General features: G+C 40.8%; 1 long non-coding RNA gene across 4 annotated transcripts; it reads right to left on the bottom strand.

The window, feature by feature from the left end:
• Positions 1-1,267: 1,267 nt before the first annotated feature.
• On the bottom strand, positions 1,268-4,728 carry LOC130997084 (uncharacterized). Of its 4 annotated transcripts, none has more exons than XR_009092947.1 (4): positions 3,928-4,725; positions 3,563-3,771; positions 1,889-2,110; positions 1,268-1,482 (listed from the first exon to the last, which is right to left on the bottom strand). It is a non-coding gene; the product is annotated as an uncharacterized LOC130997084 (long non-coding RNA). The 4 variants fall into 4 exon arrangements; XR_009092945.1 differs by having other exon boundaries at positions 3,563-3,741; positions 3,928-4,724; XR_009092946.1 differs by having other exon boundaries at positions 1,889-3,404; positions 3,563-4,728.
• Between the last annotated feature and the right edge of the window lie 19,677 nt (positions 4,729-24,405).

The following is a 24,405-nucleotide window of genomic DNA, read 5'->3' as shown; positions in this document are numbered from 1 at the left end:
CAACTTACATCAAGTGAGGAATATGCATAGCCTGAGAGACAAAGATAGCAACCAAGCCAACACAATTCATGAAATTTACTTGTGAACAAATCATCAAAGTGTGTAGTATTACTTTAACCCAAGCAACAACCAAGATAAAGGGGACCATTTGCCCCCACACAAGAAAGCCCAAAATCACAACAAAAAGGCATCCACAGGATCAACAAACACCCCCCACACTTAAAATCTAGCACTGTCCTCAGTGCTCGCAAAAAGAGGGGTGAAAGAGAAAAACTTCCCTGAATATCGATCCAAGTGGCGAGCCCGTAGTTTCGCACGATGTCTGCCTATCTCTCATCCATAGAACAAACAATCTCCAACGCACCAACCTTCACCAAACAACAGAAAAAACAGGAACACAAACCCGAACAAAACGAAAGAAAAATGAAAACAAGGGAAAGCAAGAAAAACATGGGTTGCCTTCCATGCAGCGCTAGTTTTTAAGTCGCCAGCCCGACTAAGAGGATCCCTTAACTAAAATCCGATTGAAGCGTCAGCTGCTTAAGTGCCTGTGTAAATACATCTTCTTGAATTGCAGCTGCGGGTCCTCCTAATGAGCGCTCCATGCTCATATCATGAGGTGGTCTTCTATCCGCACATCCAACGAGATTGAGTGACATAACCTCATCAAGCTTCTCTTCTAGTAGCAAGGCACACAAAAAGCCTTGCTCTATATTATCTTCCTCTTGCAGCTTATCCAGAAATTCCTGCTCAATGTCAGCCTCATCCTGCAAGTTAGCAAGGAATTCCTCCACAATCTCGTTCTCCTCCTGTAACTTATAAACACTACGCCAGATTCGCTCATAGATAACGGATTTTATCCGTTATCTATGTGCGAAAACATCCGTAATATATAATGGTGTAATGTATGTGGATTTCATACATAACGGAGATTTAAGCGTTATCTATTCTATTATACATAACGGATTATATCCGTTATCTATAGTATTATATCCGTTATCTATTCTATTATACATAACGCTATATAAGTAACGGATTATATCCATTATCTATAGTATTATACATAACGTTTCAAACCGTCATGAAAGTTTAATATTCACTGTTATGTACACACCTATACATAACGGTTTTTTGATATTAATAACGTTTGGTAATCCGTTATGTATAACGTTTTTGACCGTAATTAGATTTTTATTTCTCCGTTATCTATTAATTTATACATAACCGTATAAATGATAAAACCAACAATAATAATATTATATATCATCCAAAATATTTAATTTTATATTATTATCATAAAAAAGAATTCATACAAGATTTGAATATAGTCAAAATTCAACAACTGTTCTATCTATACTATTATGCCTTACAAAAATACTAAACATATTAAGTATGCAACTAGCTAGCCATATGGTACAACTTTTCTTGTGAATTCACAAGCCTCTTCAGCTCAACGTACGACTCATTTAATCCACCACAAACCTGCCACAAAATCATACAAAGAGCCAACCAAGAATCACAATATAGAGCATCATGATAAACACTTAAAAAGCATATCAAAGTGATTGGTAAAATGGACAAAACCTATCAAGTTACTAAGCACTAAAAACTTCTCCATTTCACATATTTTAGGAAATATTACTAAGCACTAAAAGTACCCAAAATTGATGCAAGAACTCAGTAGGAATAAGCAAATATGACAGAGTGATGTGAGTTCCATATAAGTTGGCAATTTTTATTAAACTGGTCTAATGTTATCACATCACTCGTATTATCTTTCAAATACACAATCATATACTATATTCTTAATACTAAAAAGTAAATGCCCCTGAGATAAACATATTACATACTATCTACCCTACACACAATTTGGTCGAGGGAGACGAACCTGGAGTGTTAGAGCACTTGTATGCTTAGTCACCAGGAAATTGCACAAGTTCGCTTCATAATCCACTGTTGAATTAACGAAAAGAAGAATCCACATGAATTTATGTTCCTTTCCAAGTGCGACAACTAAGTTAAATATATCAGGTTCCATTACAAACACAGCCAAACTACAACAGCAATCGGTGCCATATAAAGCATCAAATTCATGGAGTTAAGCTTTTCCCTGCAATGACGAGTGAGCTTATTAAAAGCTGGTAGTCAGCTATGCTTTGAGAAAGAGAAGATGAACTCAAACATAGAGCAACAATTATCAAAGTAAGGATACAAATATTATTTCTATTAAGACAATCAACTAGACTATATATTACTTCAACCGGTATAGACTTTACTGCCAAAAGCTTTTTTTTAGGTAGAAGTCATACAAGAAAAGCAAAAACAATAGTCAAGAAAATATTTAGCAGATATTATGATTAGTTACTTATCCTTCACTGGAAAGAAGAGCCCCACTTGAAGGCTCTCGCTGCACTTGCACTTATACACATAATAAATCCATATAGATGTAATGGATGTATTAATGCAAGTCCTGAATGCAAAGAAAATAGACATGAAAAGAGTATGTGATATTATATCTCAGATTTTCATCATACAACTATAAAGCAACAACTTTGAAACAGAGACACCTCCCAGAATCAAAAGCAATAGTTAAGCTGAAAATAATACACTGATAATACACACCGAGAGGAGAAAATAGTATGACCAGTCTAAAGATGCAAAAAATACTATGGCACTCATATTTACAGATTTCCCAACAAAGAATCAGCACTACACAAGACTGCTGGACAACATAAGGGGAACTCCTGATAGCTTTGAGATAGTTATATTTAGAAAGTCGGTGATATGGTAAAGTTAATTTATTTATTCTTTCTTCCTTGCTTGTTTTTGTTTATATTTTTTCCCTCTTTCCAGAGACAAATGACTGTTTAAGAATCACTCAGCAATGCATTTAGATAAAAATCACAGCTTTAAAAGACAGTATCAATGAAAAGGAGATGTCTTCCACAAGATGCACAGAAACTTACAAGTTACCTGACATAATAAACAAAGAGAAGGACTCTACATATGCCCAAGGTGCATCAGTTTTAAACGTTTTATGAGAGAAAAGGAAGACACAATTTACTGGAGCAATAAATCAGATGGTCCTACATATTATGGCATGCATTTTATATAATTATGAATCCAGTCTTGAAAGAGTACTTCAAAATGAGGGTGAAAGATATAGCTTCATCCAATCTAATCCTCCACTAAAGAAATAATAATGTATTTGATTATTATGGAAAACAAATCCATCCTCAAATCCTTCAATAAAACTGAAAATTATGAGTAGTGATGATGGATCATGGAATTTGAATCCATCCCTCAAATCTACCACTTCAAGCGATAGTATTGAATATACTAATATGGATATGAAAACCAGCCGAAAATCCTTCAACCAACCGCAACCTTCAAGAAATAAAGCCCTGATATGTGCATGCAACAATTAGAAAAATGAACTTTGAGGCAGGGGGTTTCTTTACTTCGTGATAATATGGGGCAATGAGCAAAAACACATAAAAGATAGTCATATAAAGAACACCAAAATGGTCTGAAAATGTTCGACACTAAAATGATGCATTACCATTTGAAAGCCACCAGAGTCAGTAAGCAACCCCCTAGGCCAATTCATAAATTTATGGAGCCCTCCCAACTCATCAATGAGCTCAGATGTGGGACGGAGAGCCAAGTGATATGTGTTTCCAAGAATTATTTGGCATCCAATGTCCTCAAGCTGACTGGTCGTTAAACCTTTTATTGTACCTGTTTCAAGTTACAAGAATTGACATACCCCTACAAGGAATAGAAACAGCATATACAATCTTCAAGACTATAAGACCATAAGGTCCATAACTAAACTAGAAGGATAGACTACAAACTACAAAGACATAGCAAGTTAGCAACTCATCAAGATCATACATTATCTCTAAAAGAACTACTAATACTTACATCACGGTAAACCTTAACCTGAGTGTCCAGCTTCATTCTCTAGTTTTGGAGGTCCTAATTTTTGCAAGAAAAAGAAATAAGTTAAGAAATTACTGAACCCAAAATCAAGAAACAGAACACAACTCGATCACATGTTATTACAAATACCATATCAAACAATTCGTATTAATTCAGTGAACCAGTCCCAAGTACTTCATTTACTCAAAGTAGGCCTGTTAATTTCTTCACTATGATCCCCAAAACTAAACGAATAATTAAATTAAACTTGAAAGCTAAAAAACGCATCAACGAGCAAAAAATGGCGTGTATAAAAGCTTAGCTCTTTGTAGAAAAGCTCCGGAAACTCCTGTCGGATAGTCTAAATCGTGTAACCCATATTCACATAATAATCCTGCTTCACAAAAATTAAAGAGAGTATCGGCGGTGACGCTTAGCCGCCGTCTGACTCGGGATCGAGGAAGTCCAGGCACGGCGGCGAGGAGCTGCTATTAATGCCGGAGGTCGGAGAGGGTGGAGTCTAGATCTGGGGCCCTAGGGTTTCAGACAGAGGAATTAGGGATCTAGGGTTTGGAGGAGAGAGTGGCGCCGCCGCTTGAGATACAGGCGGTGGTGGCGGCTGGAACCTTTTCAAATTGAGGCGGTGGTTAGGTGAGATTTTGAGGGAGAGTGGCGGCGGCTTCTCACTGCAGTTCGCCGGAGATTGAGAAGTCGGGCGGTGGTGTGAGTTTGTGAATGCCCGAATTGAGTCAAAAGAAAGAGAGATAAGGCGGACGAGGCCAGCTCTCCTCGCCAGAACTTCGGCGGCGGCGGAGCCCTAGCTAGTCCGCTCAGCTTGAAAGAGAAGGGGGAGAGAATTTTCTTTGTGTAAATTTTTAGGAGAGCTCGATTGGGAGGGATTTGAGAGAAACATGAGTTTCAAATGATATAATATAATATAAGTTTTAAAAAAAATTAAAAAAGAATTAAAAAAATTATACATAACAGTTTTGAAAGTGCTGATACATAACGGTTTTATAAACCGTTGTAAAATATGCTCATAGATAACGGTCGGCTTAACGGTTTTCTAGTACCGTTATGTATGAAACTAATAGATAACGCATAAACATAACGGATTAACTTAAACCGTTATCTATTTCCATGGACAACAGTACATAGATAACGGTTTTTTGTCAAAACCGTTATCTTTTCAAAAAATGCGCTCATACATAACGGTTTTTGAAAAAAACCGTTATGTATGAAGTGTTATGTATGTGCATTTTTGTAGTAGTGAAAGAAAATCCTGCACAATACAGTCCTCATCCAAAACATCAAAAGTCTCAACATAAGAGCAGTTTTGCAATAAGGGGGTACGGGTAGGAGATTTCTTATCAAAAACAGAGAAAGTTACAGACCTCCCTGCCCCCGCCATACTCAAATTTCCAGTACTCACGTCAATACGAGTATGGGTGGTGGCCATAAAAGGCCGGCTAAGCAAAACAAGATGTCCATTCTCTCCTCTAATCCCTTTTCCCACATCAAGGACAACAAAATTAGCCAAAACTCTAATCCCCCTCACAACAACCTCAACATCCTCAACAAGGCCTCGTGGGCTGCTAATAGAGCCGTCAGCTAGCTCTATCTTCATATTCGTGCATTTCAGCTCTTTATTACCCAATTTCTCAAAAATATCAAGCGGCATCAAATTGACTGCCGCGCCCAAATCAAGCATTCCCAAAACCTTTTCAACCCCACCTAAGCTAATATAAAAAATAAAGCTACCTGGGTCTCCTTGCTTAGGTGGTGGTTGGTCTGGTGCAACAGTGACAGGTGGCACTGGCTCACTGGGGCATTGGGTAGCCTTGATTGCTTCCACGGTTTTGCTTCTCTATTTTCCCATGGTTACTGGGGCATTTTCCTTGACTACCGCCACGACATGAGCTTGATGCGGCTGTTTGTCCTGGTTTGGGAACTTCCCAGTTGGCTGTTGTTGCTGCAGCTGATTCAAGGCTCCTGTTAGTTGCCCAACTGTAGTCTCGAGGCGCTTGATGGTAGCACTCTGAGCCTCAATCGCCTGTTTGCTAGCTTGCATGAAAGCCTGCATTTGATCTTCAAATAAGGGGCCTGGAGGTTGGTGCTGCTGAGGTGGGTAGAGCTGCTGCGGCTGCTGGAAATTCCCTTGTTGCATGGAGAACTGCTGCGGGGATAGGTAGAATTGCTGCTGGTTTTGAGAACCCATAGGCTGCTGGACTTGACAAAATTGAGAACTCTGCCCATGTCCTTGCATGTGACCTTGGTGTTGCCTACTCGAATACCCTTGTGCAACAAAGACTTCGACTCCTCCTTCATAGGTACGCTCGCCCATCTTATGACACTCGTTGGTTCCATGGTCATACTCGCCGCATATGCCACAACTCTCGACATTAGGCTCACGGGTGTGAGGTGGTTCCACCCTACTCATCTTCAACTGCTGCATCTCTCTCATAATCTCAGCAACCTGTTTTTGCAGCTCTGCGCTGGCTTCAACTTTCCTTCCTCGGACCGGTTTCTGTTGTGAGCTCTCGGCTAGGGTCTTGAAAATCTCCCTTAGCTCATCGGGAGTCTTCCTCGCAATGTTACCTCCTGCCGTGCTATCTACCATAAATTGAGCAGTCTGCTGTAACCCGTCATAAAAGAATTGCATCAACATCACAGCGTCCAGCTGATGCTGCGGGCACTGGCGGAGCAGTTCTTGAAATCTCTCCCAAGTCTCATGAAAAGGCTCGTCCGCTCCTTGGATGAAGTTCATGATTTGAGCTCTGATCTCCTGTGTCTTGTGATTCGGGTAGTACTTCAGCATGAACTTCTCACACGCCTCTCCCCAAGTGGTTATGGAGTTGGGCGGCAGAGATAGCAGCCACGTCCTCGCCCGATCCTTAAGTGCATAAGGGAGGCACTTAAGCTTTAGCTGCTCCTCTGTGAGGTCCAACAGCGGGAAAGTTTGCACTTGGGTGCAAAAGTCTCTTATAAACTGCAGGGCATCTTCATTCGGCAGCCCATAGAAGAGGGGAAGCAGACTTGAATCATTGGGCTTCAGGTTGTAATTCCTGACTGCAGTGGGGAGCACAATAGCTGAGTTCGTGGCCTCTATGACAGGCCGGGTAAAATCCCCCATGTACTGCAAATTTCTTCCTGCCATCTTCTCAACTACAACGCTAGACAAAAGAGGCTCGGTACCCTCTCCTAGGCTTCAAGCACCTTGCGTGCACAGTGAGTGTTGTCAACTAGAATGCCAAATTCCTGTTAAGACTTTAACTCCCTAGCAACACAACACTCAACAAAACAGATCAAACGCACCGGTGGGAGAAAGAAAATAACCGAGCGAAAATAAAAATAAAATAAACACGGAAAACAAAGTTGCACAACCAAACGCCTAAAGCCTTCCCCGGCAATGGCGCCAAAATTTGACTCAACCTAAAACACCTAAGGGATGGACTCACAATCGTACGAGGTCGTCCTAGTGTAATAAGCTAACCCAAGTCATCTCTCAAGGAAGGCTAAACAGGGCTCTGATCATTCTACGCACAGAAAATAGAAAATAACCTAAACACTATAATCAGAAGGTTGGGTCTGACACTCTCTCTCCGGTTAACTAATTCGTAATTAAAATAAAGCATATAAATTTATCTAGGCGAAAGATAGGAAGCAGGTAAAGAAAGCAATAAGACAAAGCAGGTAAAGAAAGCAATAAGACAACATAAAGAACTAGGGTTCTAATCTAACAATCTAAAAATCAATAATTAAATCCAAAATCATAAAGTAACAATTATCTAGGCAAGGAAAATAAACAAGCATTCAAATCTATGGCAAACACTAATCATGATTTTTTCTAAGGAACATGTAAATGAAAAGCGACACAAATTCAACTGAGTATTATTCTAACAAATCAACCAACGATCTAACTATACTAACTAGGCAATAAGATTAACAAAGCATAAATCAATACTAAATATCATTATCAAAATGTATTCAATTATCTAGGAAAAGAGCAACCAAGAAAGCTTGTAGAATTCGATAAATCAATAGATAGAACTTACAATTGATTAAAGAAAACGACGATCTAGCATAATCCGAGAGTTTCTAATGTGTTTCTCCCTACCAAAAGTCAAAGAAAATACAGTAAAAATGGAGCTGGAGGCTGGATGGGTCGAGAATGGGGGTAGAAACCCCTAAAAAATGGGTTTAGAACCCTAAAAAATGTAACTGCCAGATCGCGCAGGCAGTGGCCACCGCCTATGCCCTTCGCAGAAGCCGGCCACTGCAATGCGCAGCGTTTTTGTTTTGGTCCGTTCTCCCTCGTTTCAAGTCGGATTTTAGATCCGTTTTTGCCTACGAACTCGTATCGAGACGAACTTCGATTCTTTTGCAGACCATTCAACTAAGTACTGACTTTATTTTTGTCCACATATCAATCAATTTGAGCATAAAATCTTGAGACAACAAAATTAGCACAAAAGCTCAAATCAGTCAACTCTTGAGTGAAAGAGACCAAAATAAAAGTCAATATAACACGTAAACACCCAGAAATTCATCACAAAATAGGGATAAACAGTGGGCCTTGATCTGTCAAGAGTCCCGAGCAGGGCTGTGTGTGTCCCCTTAATCCCGAGCAGGCCTGAGAAATGAGTGCAAGGCTGCCCAGCAGCCTCCCAACTCTCGAATTCCCATGAATAAAAGCAAGGCCGGAAATAATATGTTGTATCGAGATGTCAGCACAAGGTTGGAAGTTCCCCATCATTCACCCGTAAAACGGGGTGACTATAGTGCTCTTAGCCACCATCATCGAAATACCCGTCTCGATGACCTTGGGTATGAGGTTATGATCCCATAGCATAAAACGGCGAAGACGCAGCAGGCATCGCCTCGAACCCCTTCTCCTTTACTGCCAGCGGGAGCACCAACCCCACCCTGTCGCTACCAGAGCTACACCCTCTCCATCCCTGCACTGCTCCACAGCCTTATGCCGTAGACAAACGTGGCTCTCGCATTAATAAATAAGAAATTGCAATTAGCTATTGACATACAAAACATATCCTCAAGAGTACAATCATAGAATCGAATCAAGTCCGAAAAGAATAAGACGCCCCTATTCACATTGCTTCTAATGCTATGCAAGTTCGAAGAAGAGATATATCATTCTTAGGCAAATCGGCTGTCACCCACTCATAGGTGGATAAACCAGGTAACTAAAGCACCAGCAGTATACACAGACAAATACGAATAATAAATCAGAGGCTATGCATAAATGACATTAAACTTAGAGAAATTATTTCTTTGACATCTGCTCACAGGTCATCAGGAACATGAGAATTAGCATCTCATCTTTGGAAAGATACAATCATCTTCTGGTTGCATTTATGGATGAAATTAGTATGGTAAGCTGGACCATTCAATCGGTTCAAAGTATTCTAAGTGAATCACATTTTCAAATAGAAGTTAACAAATCTCTTTTAAACCAGATTAATTCTAGTCCCTATTCACGTGATTTGTTGCTCCCTTTATCATAACGGAATCCACAAGTAAAGTATGAGATAACTGCTCCATCCCGGATTCAGTCACCAAAGTTCAACAAGTAATCCCAGCAATTTTCATACAAAAATACAGTTGTGATTTCAGGAAGAGTTAATTTGAACACCCAACAATTATAACAAAATTAACCTCAAAATCTCAGCAACATCGACTTCATACCAGATAGAGCACCGAGCTAAATCAGATAACTCAACAATCCTCTAACGAGGCTATCACAAACTTGAATCAGACATAAAGAGACAACAAGGTAAGGTAACAGATGAATTACTAGCTAAGGATAAAATCATATTTCTGTTGTTAAACTGATAAAGATCCGCCAAGAGGGATTAAAGTTTATTCCCGACGAAAGCACAAGACCAACGATGCAGCAGTAGTTAATTTAAATAGCTGAAGAGTTCTTATTTTATTATCATAGATATTTACTTTTCGGGCCTTATGTTTATGGGCCTTAGTAGGAAGTATTTTGGGCTTTGGGAAGTAGAGTATTTATATTTGCCTCTACGTAAATTAGGGATCATCTTTTGGGATCTTTTAGCTTGCAGCGTACGCTGTAGACGGAAACTCAGTTTCTGTGGCCTCGCGAAGGGAATTTGTTCTTTTGTTCTTGAATCTCTCTTTCATAATCGAGTTCTTTAGTTTTCATATCGTCTTCACTCTATCAATTTGGTCCGACCTATCCGGTTCATGCCCATCACCCGCCTTAAAGAAGTTAGGATGGAGAAGACGATTGAAGAACTGCAGGCAGCCATATTGGAGATGACTTCTAGAGTTTCAGCCATGGAGCACACCATAGGCCATCATGGCAGTCAGTTTGTGGAGATGATGTCTCAATTGAAAGCCATTGGGTCGAAGTTAGGCGTCACCCCTCCTCCCATAGGTGGCGACGAAGAGCAAGGCAGCAGCAACGGGGACACACCGCTGCCAGTGAGTGCACCGCGGATGGAGTTACCATCTTTTGATGGGACCGATCCGATTGCATGGTTGGCTCAGGCAGAACAATATTTTTTGGTTCACAAGACACCGGTGACAGATCGGGTTCAATTGGCACTAATTGCCATGTCCGGAAAAACGATGTTTTGGGCTCAATGGGTGGTACGCCGCGCATCCTCCATTACGTAGGTTAAGTTTACAACTGAGTTGATCGAGCGTTTCGGGGACAGCTCAGCAATTAATGCATACGAAGCCATGCACCTCACGCGTCAAACGGGATCACTGGAGGATTTTGTCTCCTTATTTGAAGAACGAATCGCGCAACTTCCCCCTTTACCCCTGGAACAATATTTGGGCATGTTCTTGGGAGGTCTGCAACCATCCATTCGTGACCGACTGCCCGATTCAGAGTGTACCGATGTGTTTGCAGCAATCAGAGCAGCACGCAGACTCGCTCGGTCGAGTAGGGCTCCCAGCTTCCACCAGAAGTCCACATTCAGCCCTACAACTTTCACATGACCTACGTCCACCTACCATAATACTATGCCGAAGTCGAGTGGTCAACAAGTGCCAGGATCGCATGGGTCAACAACTCCATCGCGGCCTCCGGTCAACCGCAACGCTCGTCATCTCACTGAGGCTGAGGTCCGAGAGCTTCGGGCAAAAGGGAAGTGCTATCGATGTGGCCTGACGTATAGCCCTTTACACAGATGTTCGGCCAAATCGTTGTCCATCATCCTTGATCCGGAGGACGACGATCCGGACGAAGAGCAAGAAACACAGAGTGCGAGCCTATTATCGATGTCGGGGAGAAGGATTCCACGGCGGAACTGACACAACTTCAACTATCTCGTATGTCTTCCAATGGATTCGACGGAGCTCAAACCTTGAAGTTGTTTAGCCGTGTGGAGGGTCGTCGTTTATTGACCATGATAGATAGTGGAGCAAGCCATTGTTTTATGGCTGACCAGGTAGTTCAGGCTTTAGGTTTGGCTGTGGATTCCACCTCTGTTTTTGCAGTCTTACTGGGAGATGGAACAAGAGTACAGACTAAAGGCGTTTGTAAGGCAGTTCCCTTCATCATCTCCGATCATTTATTTTATATCACTTGCTATGTGTTTCCTCTACGCAGTGTCGACGTGATTATGGGGGTCTCTTGGCTTGCTCAATTGGACGATGTCACTACCAATTGGGCTAAGCTCTCAATGCGATTCCAGGTGGATGGCAAACAAATATGCTTGCAAGGGGACCCCACCTTGATCCGTCGGGCTTGCGCACGGGCAGATTTATGCTCATTCGAATCAGGGGATGGGGCATGGCTGTTATGGACTCTGGATGATGTTAGACTAACGTATTTTGGTACTTCTCCATCTCTCGCCAACACACAACGTAGGGAGTTAGAGGTACTGCTATCAGATTTTGCTGTAGTAACGCAAGCACCAACAGAATTGCCTCCTTTTCGGCGCAGCGACCACCGTATCGTGTTGCACGAGGGCTCATCACCTATTTCTGTCCGTCCATACTAGTACAGTCCTGCACAAAAAGATGAGATGGAAAAGTTAGTGGCCGAGATGCTCGCTGCGGGAATTATTCAACCAAGTAACAGCCCTTACTCCAGCCCAGTGTTATTGGTCCGAAAGAAAGATGGATCCTGGCGATTTTGCGTTGATTATCGGGCCCTCAACAAGGTAACTGTGGCAGATAAATATCCCATTCCAGTTATCCAGGAGCTACTTGACGAGCTCCATGGCGCACGTTGGTTCAGTAAGCTCGATTTGCGATCTGGTTACCATCAGATACGTATTACGGAGGAGGACGTGTCAAAAACTGCCTTTAGAACTCATTCGGGCCACTATGAGTTTTTGGTGATGCCGTTTGGGCTCACTAACGCCCCAGCCACATTTCAATGCCTCATGAATGACATCTTTCGCCCACATCTCAGAAAGTTTCTGCTCGTGTTCTTTGACGACATCTTGGTGTATAGCACTTCTTGGACAGCCCATCTCCAACACTTACGTTAGGTACTCGGCATCCTTGCTAATCACTCTTTAATTATTAACCCAAAAAAGTGTATTCTCGGCACTCCACAAGTTGAATATTTGGGCCACATTGTGTCTAGTGAGGGTGTGCAAATGGATCCTGTCAAGATTAGTGCCGTGTTGAAGTGGCCAGTCCCAACATCTCTCAAAGGGTTGCGCGGATTTCTGGGTCTAACTGGATACTATCGTCGTTTCATTTGTGGTTATGGTAAGATCGCTTCGCCCTTAACAGCCTTGCTGAAGAAAAAAGAGGGTCCAGGTGTTTGGATGTGGCCTCTGGAGGTGGAGGCAGCCTTTAACACGTTGAAAGCGGCACTCACCACGGCCCCGGTTCTATGCATGCCAGATTTCTTAAAATCTTTTATCATCGAGTGTGATGCATCAGGACGAGGTATTGGTGCAGTCCTTATGCAAGAGAAGCAACCAATTGCCTATTTTAGCAAGGGTTTGGCAGGCAAAATGCTATCAAAATCAGCTTATGAGAAGGAGCTTATGGCCCTAGTTTTGGCAGTCCAACATTGGAGGCCTTACTTACTTGGCAGACGATTTGTGGTTCGGTCTGATCAGCGGAGCTTGAAGCATCTTTTGGCACAAGCCTTGACCACACCGGCTCAACAAAATTGGGCGGCTAAACTATTAGGTTTCGACTTCGAGATTGTGTATAAGGAGGGCAAAAATAATCGAGCGGCTGATGCTCTTTCTCGACGGGATGAGGAACTCGAGCTAGCTGCATTGACTACTCCACAATGGAGGGATTGGAGTGCTGTGAAACAAGCGGTGATGGAAGACCACACACTCTCTCGAATCATAACCATGTTGGAGAAGGGTCAAGCGGCGCCGAAACACTATAATCTTTCTCAAGGGGTTTTGTTTTACAAAGGACGGATTGTGATACCCCAAAACTCACCATGGACTTCCAAATTAATTGCCAAATTCCATGCCACACCAGGGGGAGGTCATGCAGGGGCATTTCGAACTTACAGGCGCTTGGCGGCGAATTTATATTGGCCGGGTATGACAAGAGCAGTCGCTAAGTTCGTGGCTGCGTGTGATGTGTGCCAACGTAACAAGTATGAAACGAAGAGGCCGGCGGGCCTCCAACCACTTCCTATTCCGCAACAAGTTTGGGAAGATATTAGTATGGATTTTATTACTGGGTTACCTCGTTCTGGTGGGTTGGATTGTGTCTTGGTCGTTGTGGATCGTTTATCTAAGTACTGCCATTTTTTGGGGTTGAGGCATCATTTTACGGCAAAGTCAGTGGCAGAATTGTTTGCTAATGAAGTAGTACGGCTCCATGGTATGCCAGGTTCTATCGTCTCAGATCGTGATCCAATCTTTTTGAGTTCATTCTGGCAGGAGTTGTTTAAATCTTCTGGTACTACACTGCGGATGAGTTCTGCATATCATCCTGAAACGGATGGGCAATCGGAGGTGATGAATAGGTGCTTGGAAACATATTTGCGATGTTTTGCTTCTGAGAAACCTAAGAGTTGGGGAAAATGGCTCTCTTGGGCTGAATATTGCTTCAATGCAGGTTTCCTGTTGAGTACGGGCATGACGCCATTTGAGGCGGTGTATGGGCGGGCTCCTCCACCGCTTGTGCAGTTTCTACCGGAAGAAGTCCGGGTGCAGCTCCTCGCTGAATCTCTCCGTGAGCGATATGATATTCTTACGTATCTCAAGGTCAATCTGGAACGCGCTCAACGGAAAATGACCAAGGAGGCAAATAAGCACTGTAGAGTTCAGGCCGTACCGGCAACGCAGTCTTTTTACCGGTCAGAATGCTAAATTGGCTCCTCGATTTTATGGGCCGTTTGAGGTTATTGCGCGTATTGGCTTGGTGGCGTACAAGTTAAAGTTGCCAGATAATTCAAAGATTCACCCAGCAATTCATGTGTCACTGTTGAAAGCCACGGTGGGATCTGCATTACCACCGTCTGCTTTACCAGAAGAGTTGGTGGTAGTTGATCCACCATTTGTTCCGTCTAACGCGTTGCAGCGCCTTACAGTTTCTCGTGAGAACCACAATGTGGAGCAAGTGTTGGTTCAGTGGCACGGGTTGGGTGTAGATGAGTGTTCCTGGGTAGATATGGAGGATTTGCATGGCCAATTTTCGGATTTCCGCCTTGAGGACAAGGCTGTTTCACTGAAGGGAGTAATTGATAAAGATCCGCCAAGAGGGATTAAAGTTTATTCCCGACGAAAGCACAAGACCAACGATGCAGCAGTAGTTAATTAAAATAGCTGAAGAGTTCTTATTTTATTATCATAGATATTTACTTTTCGGGCCTTATGTTTATGGGCCTTAGTAGGAAGTATTATGGGCTTTGGGAAGTAGAGTATTTATATTTGGCTCTACGTAAATTAAGGATCATCTTTTGGGATCTTTTAGCTTGCAGCGTACGCTGTGGACGGAAACTCAGTTTCTGTGGCCTCGCGAAGGGGATTTGTTCTTTTGTTCTTGAATCTCTATTTCATAATCGAGTTCTTTAGTTTTCCTATCGTCTTCACTCTATCATAAACCAAGACCCCCCATTTGCCGAGAAGAATCAAATACTTTGTACAATAACAAGTAGCAGACTTATCTTTTGTTGGATGAGGATGGGCTGCCCTGTTCAGTCCAGCCCGGGGGAACGACGACGGCGAGCTCTGGGGCGATGCAGCCGGATTACAAATGCCAAAAAAATGGCCCCTCAACATGGATTATTGGTTCGGGCTTTATTTTAAGATATTATGACTCATTCGATTCTGAGATGTGGAATAGTAATCAGCAGCTATTTCTTGCCGATTTGTGATACCAGAAGGTGGTATAGATCTTTTGATTCCCGAAGCTCTGCCCCTCCAGGCCCAAAATGTCTCCCTGGTTTTCTCAGTAGTCGATGGCCGGCGACACGTGCGGCGGCGACGCACGGCGGCGATGATGTACCTCTCTCTGCCCGATTTCAAAATTTTACTGGGGTTGGGGATAGATTGAACCCTAATTAAGATGACAAGAACACAAGGTCAACCAAGATTCACATGAAATTGCTGATAGATGCACATTGAGTAAGAGAATTGGGGGTTTTCCCCTCTGCCCATGGCCGACGAATCATTATTGCACGCTGAATCGGCGAATCAAGGATCGAACGTTGAAGTCTCAGAAGCGGGAGGCGGTCTCGATCGAAACCTGCGCTGACTTGGTCTGGTTTCTTCCCGGCGATGAAAGATTCCGTGCAGGGTTCTGGTAGTGCAGCTGTTCGCCGAAGCCGGAGACAAGAGAGATTTGAAGCCAGAGCCATAAATCCCCGGCCAGCGATACGGTGGTATACGCAGCTCCTGTGCGGCGGTGATAGGCGGCCATGAGGCGACTCCCGCCGGAGTTGGAACAGTCGCCTGTCGGCCTGTGTCTTTTCCCTTCTTCCTCTTTTTTATTCTTTTTTTCTTCGATTTATCCTTCTTCCCCACTTCCCTACAATTTATCCCATGTTTTTTTTTTCTTCATGAGACCCAGGTACTTCTCTGCCCCAAATCGAAGGAATCAGGCGTGACGACGACACACAGTATAAACGAGATCGAGCGGTCTGTTCGCTATTTTCTTTAACACGCCGCAAGTGTACGGGTGCAATTGTGTACAGTAGCAAGCAAGGTCGTATTCCACAGAGACTAATTATTATCAATGCCTATCCTAAATTATTTTACTCTATCTGGACAAACGAAATTGAGAGTTTTTGTAGTAAAGAACAAAATAAATAAACAGCAGGAAAGAAAATAAATCAAGCTGCGAAACAGAGAAACAGATAAGAGAAGATTTCCCAAGGGAAAGGTTTCAACAGATTCTTCTAACTAACTTGTTCAATTCAATTAATAGGACGATTCCTAAGGCAATCTCTAAACTAGTCCATACCCACTCCCGTGGCATACAAACCGTTGATTACATGCAAGGCTACCATCCCTGGATCGCACTTCTAACATGTAACTCCTAAAAGTTCCTAGGATTAACGCCCTCACAATTATCAATTCCCTTTAGAATTAAAATAAATGTGTTCTATGTTCTTAGTTCATGTAATAATTATCATCTCCCGATCTCAAATTAAAACCTATGATTATGCTAAATTGGTGGCCAATCAATAAAGCAAACAATTATATCAAGAACATAAAAAGAAATAATAATCTCAATTAATTAAATCAAACAGTCAGAAATTCAAACCATGTTTACTCCCTAAACCCTGGGAAAAAAAGGGATTCTAGCCACACATAGACATATGAACTAGAATACAATTCTCAATAAAACAAATAAACATCCACAAGAAAAACCGTAGTAGAATTGAGAATCTTCAGTTCTTGCTCTCGCTCCGTTCTTCGTCTCTCTCAGCTCTCAGGAAAAGTAAAAATATGATATAAAGTGATGAAAGGTCCAGAGAATAAGTTCTTGGAGAGTATTTATATGCCCTAGGTCTTGTAGCTCTCAAAAATACCCAACATCGCTAAAAAAATGAATTTTGGGCGGAAATACGGCGACTCGCGCGGCCACGTCGTGCGGCCGCATGGCTGGCCCGCGTGACGAAACAGAACTCCTGACAGCTTTGTATTTCGATCCGTTCTGGCCCGCATGGCTGGCTCGTTCTCTCTCGTCCGAACTCTGATTTACGATCCGTTTGCGCTCACGAACTCCTATCGAGACGAACTACAACTTGTATTTCAGCCAATTCTTTCAAATTCTGCTTCATTATTTCTGAAAATTCGTTCAAACACAAGCAAGTAACAAGTTCTTGACCATAAACGAATATAAGCTCAAATAGACCATCAAACACACAAAATCCTCACAACTAAGCATCAAAAATGACACACCAAGAGGTAAAAATGCATGTTTATGACGGTCGCCGATGGCGACACGGGGTTCCAGTGTGGCTATGGCGCGCGGTCCCTGCGAGGCGACGAATAAGGAGCTACAATTTGAGCCCTATGAGTTTTTTCGGTGACTTTTCCAAATTGGAGAAGAACCCACCGATCCCACTTTTGATGAACAGTAGCCCAGCTCCGATGAACAGTAACCGAAAATCTTCATTTTTTTATTATTCGATGAACAGTAATCTGAATTTGGAAATTCTAAAAATCGAGAAGAATGTAAGATCGAAACTCACGCCTTAAGCTCAATTTCCCAGTGGATGAAACATGAAACCAACACCTAATCTAAAAAATAATAATCGAGACAGAATTTACGTGGTTCGGTTGTTAAGACCTACGTCCACGGGAGATCTTCGAGTTCTTCCACTATATTTCGAGATAATTACATTTTACAAGTGTTGCTTAGAAATAAATCATGATCCCCTAATGCTAATGCTAAACCTTCTATTTATAGATGTGAGAGTGAGCCCTAAAGGCCTTAGGCCTATGAACTCTAATAATTAGATTTAGGCCCTTTAATGCCTTAATACACTTAACTTTAGTCTTGATTTGACCCATCTGTGCTATCCTTCGTTGCCCGTGTTGAGTAGTTCCCTTGAGCTGTGCAGGTGCGTCTGTGCTGGCAAGTAGCTTCGGTAGTCTGCGCCGCCGAGTCCCTTCGTCTGCGCTGCCCAATCCCTTCGTCTGCGCTGCCAAGTCCCTTCGTCTATGCTGCCAATTCCCTTCGTTGCTGGTCTCAGGCCTTGCGAAGGCATTCTGGTAGGCTGCCTTTGGTAACTCTGGCAGGGTAAGCAGCTCTGCTCTGGCGAGGCGGGTTGAGCTCTGCTCTGGCAGGGCGGTTAGCTCTGCTCTGGCTCCTCGACAGAGCTGGGGTCTGCTCTGGTATTGCTAAGCACAACGCTGATGAGTATTACAGTCCTCATCAGAATCTTACTGACAATCCTAAGAATTATTAGTTAGACTAATAACACACGCAGCAAAAAACTTTATCTTTTGAAAAAGCCTTTTAGAAACACGTTGTCAGGTTAATGTTTTACTTTGCGATTAGTCAGTTTCAGTTGAGAACGTTTGTGCACAGATAAGAAAGTAAAACTGAAAGCGATAAATGACAAAGGAATTTTTACGTGGTTCGAAACAAGTTCCTACGTCTACGGTCAGTAGATCACACTGACAAACACTCTGGGCTTGTGGTTGCGGGTGCACTGCAAACCTTGAAATGAAAACATACGTTTCAGCACGAACACACTGGATTGGATTTCTCAAACACACTTAGCGCGCACTGGGCACTAAGATCTCTTGGAGTCAAAACACTGGTCTGATCTCCATACTAACACTCTTTTCGGTCAGTTGAAAAGGAGGTTCGAAATACAAACTAGATTACGAAGAACAAGCTCTTCAGTAATCGGAACTTAGGCTTAGAATGAAACAAGATATATGCCTAAGGTTCTAAGAGAATGTGAGTAATTAGTATGCTGATTTTGGCTTTGTTGATTCTCTTCTTCGATTCAAATTGTTGAATTGCTTGGAATGGCTGAGATGCAAATTTGGCAACGTTTCAGCTTGAGCTTTTGAATCGGTGAAGATTGAAGTGATCTTCGAGCGCTATTTATAGGAGAGGCCATGAATATATCTGTTGGCGGAGATGACCTTCAAGAATTCATCTGTTGTGAGATATTCAAATCTTGGCTGAGGCTTCAATCTTCGAGGTTCCTTGATTTGGTGAGACAGGTCTTCTCAGATGCAGTAGGTGTTGGATTTGTATACTGAAAGCAAGAACGTTTTATGCTTGTATACAATGTTTCCTAAGTTCACTATCTAATCTCCTATCTGATTGTGTTCATGATTGCATATGTATGTTCTTTATCTCTATATAAGTAGATTATATGGTGTGTTGTAGATCACAGAAGACCATATAATTGGAATAACCTTAAGAGATATAATATGATCACAGCCAAAATAACTCTAGGATAAGTTATTGGTTTAGGCTGCAGTATAGATGGAAGTAGTTTGTCTTGGCTACTTGTCTATACTGGTACGTCATTACGTATTGATAGGACCACAGTTGAGATGTATTCTTCTATCTGACTTAAGTGAAGAATCAAGATCTCGCTGACTTATAAATCTTAATACTAATAAGTATTCAGATATATATCTATACTATATTAAAACAGCAGTTTTCAATTAGAAATTGATTTCAAATCAATTTGAAAATTGAATGGCGATTTTGTAGTTAAGACAAAATTGAAGATTTATTTATAAACTCTATTTATTCTTTTCATTTTCTTTTCTTTAACTTCTTATTTTTTTGTTTTATTTATTTCTAAAATTATGAAATTCGATTAATTATAAAATATTCAATATGCCTATCAAATTAAAGATCGCGATAAGAGCTTTAATTTGATATAGTTTATGTAAATATAAGATTTAAAATGTAAAAATTATATTAGTTTAAATATTAAAATTTTAAAAATTTCTCTCTCCTCTCTCATCTTTTTTTTTACTAAATCTATTCTTTAATTCATTTTTCATTATTTTTTAATTTTGTAAACTTTTTTTTTACGATTCATAATTTAAAATAAAATATTAAAATATTTAAGTCAACTAACTCACATTTCTAACAAACGTTTATTTACAGTTCTAGAATCTATAAAAAGGGTTTTATTTTCTTTTTCTTTATCTTTTTATTTCTTTGTTTGTTCCTTTCAAAATTTTTAAAATTCGTTTAATTATAAAATATTTAATATGCATATTAAATTAAAGATTGTGATAAGAACTTTAATTTGATATATTTTATTTATAATATAAAATTTATATTTATTTAAAAATTAAAATTTTTAAAAATTATCTCTCCTCTCATTTTTTTTTGAATAATTTTTTTAATTGTTTAAATTTTTAATTTTTTAACTTATTTTTTTTATTTACATAATATCAATTTTTTTATTATTGTGGATTCTTTTTTTTTTCAATATTCAATAAAATATATTTAATTAGTTAAAGTTAATTTTTTTTATTATATGTATAAATGTGATATTGAGTTGTTATCAATTTTATATAAATTTAGAAATATAAAAATATTTCCCGTGCATTGCACGGGGTGCAAATGCTAGTATTAATTCGTATATCACTTTGACTTACTATGGGTGAAAGTTATATACTAACTCGAGTACTCTGTATCTTGGGTGATAGCGGTTAATATATGATATTTGATTATCTGTATTAGTACCCGTATCCGGTATAGGATAATGACATCCCCTTAAGGAGCTCAATAAGGTTTATTACGCTAAACCCTGCAGGTTGATTAAGTTCAGGCGTAATAATAAAGTTTGAGTGGTACTGCTTAAGGATTTATAAAGAGATTAATTAATTTAAGCTGTCAGAGCTCTAATTAATTAATGGATGTCGGATATTTTAAATACGGAGATTTAATAAGTCTAAATACAAGCCCCCGACTCATCACCGGCAATAAAGGGGTAAGTCAGTATCGGTTCTCTAGTGGAATGAACTGATATTTATAAATTAATTATGGTCTGGGCTGACCATAGATAAATTAATTTATTTGAGGCCCATCTTTATTCCTTGTATCTGGTCCCTGGACTGGCCCAAAGACTCCTAGCCCTAGTATAGAGAGAACACACCTCCTACATTATTTTCCGGCGCCTCCTACGTATTTAATTCTATTAAATACAGCTGTCAGCTCTCAGGAAAACAGACTGATAAAAATTAGGGTTTTGAGAGCAGAGGGAGGCGCAGGAAACGTGTGTAGCCATTCTGTCTTGGGAATTTCCATAGCTCGTTGTCTATCCAACGTTGGGAATTGAGCGGGATACAGTCGAGAAGATCAGAGCTGGAGTCAGATTTTCGCAGGAAACCAAGTTCTGGCAGTCTCCGTAAAACGGCCACAACTTCCTCCACAGAACTCCGATTCAGACGAATCAGGTGGCCACGGAAAGCTCTCTCGAAGACGAAGAAGTCGTATTTCAGGGCGAAATACGATTGGAGGTCGTTTAAGGGGTCAAACGGAGCGTTGAAGTTGGCTGACCTGTTCAGCGACAGATTGACGAATTCTTAGGAATTCTTCAGGTATTTTCTAACTCCAACGTGCAGTTGTTAAATTCATAGGAGCATGTTAGGATTAATCGTTGTATGATAAATTAATAATAATCCAAGAAACGATCATCGGGCAAAGTGGAACGTTAATTCAATTTAATATTCCTTCAATTGGTATCAGAGCCCAGGATTAATTTCTTGGCTCTATTATTAATTTATGTACGATTAATAATGTGCGTTGTTTTTACTGCTGTTGTTCTTCGTGGCTTGTTGATTCGTGGGATACGTCGTTTTGACGTTGTAATCATTTTTCACCACGAGAAAATCCGTGGTTAGATTAGGTTTTCAATTTGTTCCGTTGTAATCTGTAAAAATTGAAAATCGAGACGAAGACGACGACGAATCAACATCGAATGGACGAAGGTTGGAGAGTCGGAGGCAGGGCGGGCTGCACGCCGGGAGGCTGCTGCTGCACGCCGGGCAGTGCGCCGGGCTGCTGCTGCACGCCGGGAGGCTGCTGCTGCACGCCGAGCAGTGCGCCGGGAGGCTGCTGCTGCACGCCGAGCAGTGCGCCGGGCTGCTGCTGCCGAGCGCCGGGGCGGCTGCTGTGGGAGGTGGCAGCTGCGTTTTGTCAAACCCTAGGGGGCCCAAACCCTAGTTTTCAAAGACGGGCCTGTTTGAAGCGTTTCGGGCCGAGTTTACGTTTTTGAGCTTTTTCTTTTCTGTTCTTTGTAATAGATTAGAAATGGGATTCCACGAATGGGTCACGAAGAATTTTAATTCTTTAATTATGTTCTTTGTATGTCGTGGTTGTTAATCCCTTATGCTCTTTACCTGCTTTTGCACGTCTTTGCTTGTTAATATTTATTTATTAACTGCGCTTAGACAAGCATGCTAGGTTTATCGTTTTCTTAAGCATGTTTTAGAATTCTGCGAGCATGTTTTACATGTTGCGTTCTAGAAGAGCATGTTTAGGATTATGTGTTGAGCATGATCAAACCTTTTGAAAGAAAAAAGACTAAGCTTAATAATTTTATGGATGATTAAAAATTATTTAGATTTCCACAAGCGGTCTCTAGACAAAGTGATTAGCAATATGAGTAACGGTCCACCCCACGTGGCTTACTTCATGTTTGTTCTTTCATAAGTTTGTCAGATGAGGTTTCTATAAAAATATTTAAATTCATTAAAGTAGTGGGAGTTATGCAGTAACGGTCCACCCCACGTGGCTTACTCGTATAATTTTTCACGAGTACTTTAGATGATGGATTTAAATAAGATAACTAAGAAATTAAATTGAATGCGGCATGGTCCGAGTGAGTATGTCAAAATTCGAGAATTTAATTTCAAAGTTAAATTGTGGTTATTTCTAATTAATTTTATTCTTAAAATTATGTAGACCTCCACATGCGGTCTCTAGACAAAGTGATTAGCAATATGAGTAACGGTCCACCCCACGTGGCTTACTTCATATCTGTTTCTCATAAGTTTGTCAGAAGAGGTTTCTATAAAAAATATTTAAACCATTGAAGTAGTGGGAGTTATGCAGTAACAGTCCACCCCACGTGGCTTACTTGTGTAATTTTCATAAGTACTTTGGAGAATGGTATTAAATAAGATAACCAAGAAAATTAAATTGAAAGCGACATGGTCCGCGTGAGTATGTTAATTTCGAGAATTTAATTTTCAAGGTTAAAATGTGGTTATTGCTTAGATATCATATCAAGTACAATGTACAACTCCCCCACGGAGTCCCTTCTTGATGATGATATGGTCTAGTCAAGGTGCCAACTATTAATTTCTTTTGTCAAAAGGTTAAGTTGACATGGAAATTAAATGACTAGGTGAATAGTCTGGTTGAGGAGTTCGTGTGTAACTGTCCACCCCACGTGGCTTACATATGGAATTCTTTGAGCCGTTGGAGGTTTCACTAATATTGTTTTATCAAAAGGTTACAATATTATTGTTACGAACTATATGCGTTCATGTTCTTACATGTTTAATTTGTTTACTTTCAGATATGTCTATGTCTCCTGTTTTTTTATTCTTGCACAAAGTCTTTTAACCGGTCCACTTATATAAAATGGAAAAGCAGTTTTGGTTTTTTATCTTTATCACAAACTAAACACATATTTTGTGTTGCTTACTACTCGACGTTCTATTTGTTCGAACAATGAGACAACTGATGGGAAAAAGGAACTGCATAAAAGGTGGCATGTGACGAATAATGTGGCTATATGCTTTATTATGAGTATAATGTCACAAACCTTGTAGCTCCAACATCAGGGCATGGACGATGCTATTAGCATCATGCTGAATCTCAGGAAAGTGTTCGGAGAGTCGGACTGAGTTGCTCATTTAAATTTGATGAGAGTAATCTTGTTATTTTTATGAGTGAGCACAGCTCAGTGCACGAGCATGTCATGCAATTCTTGACGGACTTGACTTGCTCAGTGGGAGTATCGACGGTGAGGCAAAAGTCGATATTATCCTGAACTCTCTTCCCAAGTCTTTTAATTAAGAACTTCCGCCTCAACGCTGTTATGAGCAAGAGAGATAATACTCTTTTTGAGTTGTTGAATGCTCTAGTTACGGCTAAGGAAGTTGTAGGAAAGAGATGTGCAAGCACTTGTTATTGCCAAAGGAGAGCCATCTTCTTCGTCGAATGACGGGAAGAAGAAGGGTCCAAGGGGCAAGAAAGACAAGGGAAATAGTGGGAGTAGTGGTGTGATAAGATTGAGTATTGAAGATTTTTTCATTCAATACTCAAGGCAAAGGGTTAAGGTACTTCACTTGCTATAGTAACTGAGACATATCAGCTCATTTTCTACTCAGTTGTGAGTAGTGGATAACGAGAGAAACTGATATTGATTGTTACACCTTGCATCGCTTTTTAAGCTGACAAGGAAGCTGAGAAGTGATGAGATGATTGTCTTCATAGGCAACGTGACTAGAGTCGCAGTTGTTGCAATTGAAGCCTTGTCTTTAAGTTCTAAAGACATAGTTTAGTTTTTGAGAGTTCCTTATCATG

The sequence above is a fragment of the Salvia miltiorrhiza genome, chromosome 8, assembly GCF_028751815.1.
Source record: "Salvia miltiorrhiza cultivar Shanhuang (shh) chromosome 8, IMPLAD_Smil_shh, whole genome shotgun sequence".
NCBI lineage: Eukaryota > Viridiplantae > Streptophyta > Magnoliopsida > Lamiales > Lamiaceae > Salvia > Salvia miltiorrhiza.
The sequence above is the reverse complement of the archived record's forward strand: the minus strand, read 5'-3'. Positions and strand labels throughout refer to the sequence as shown.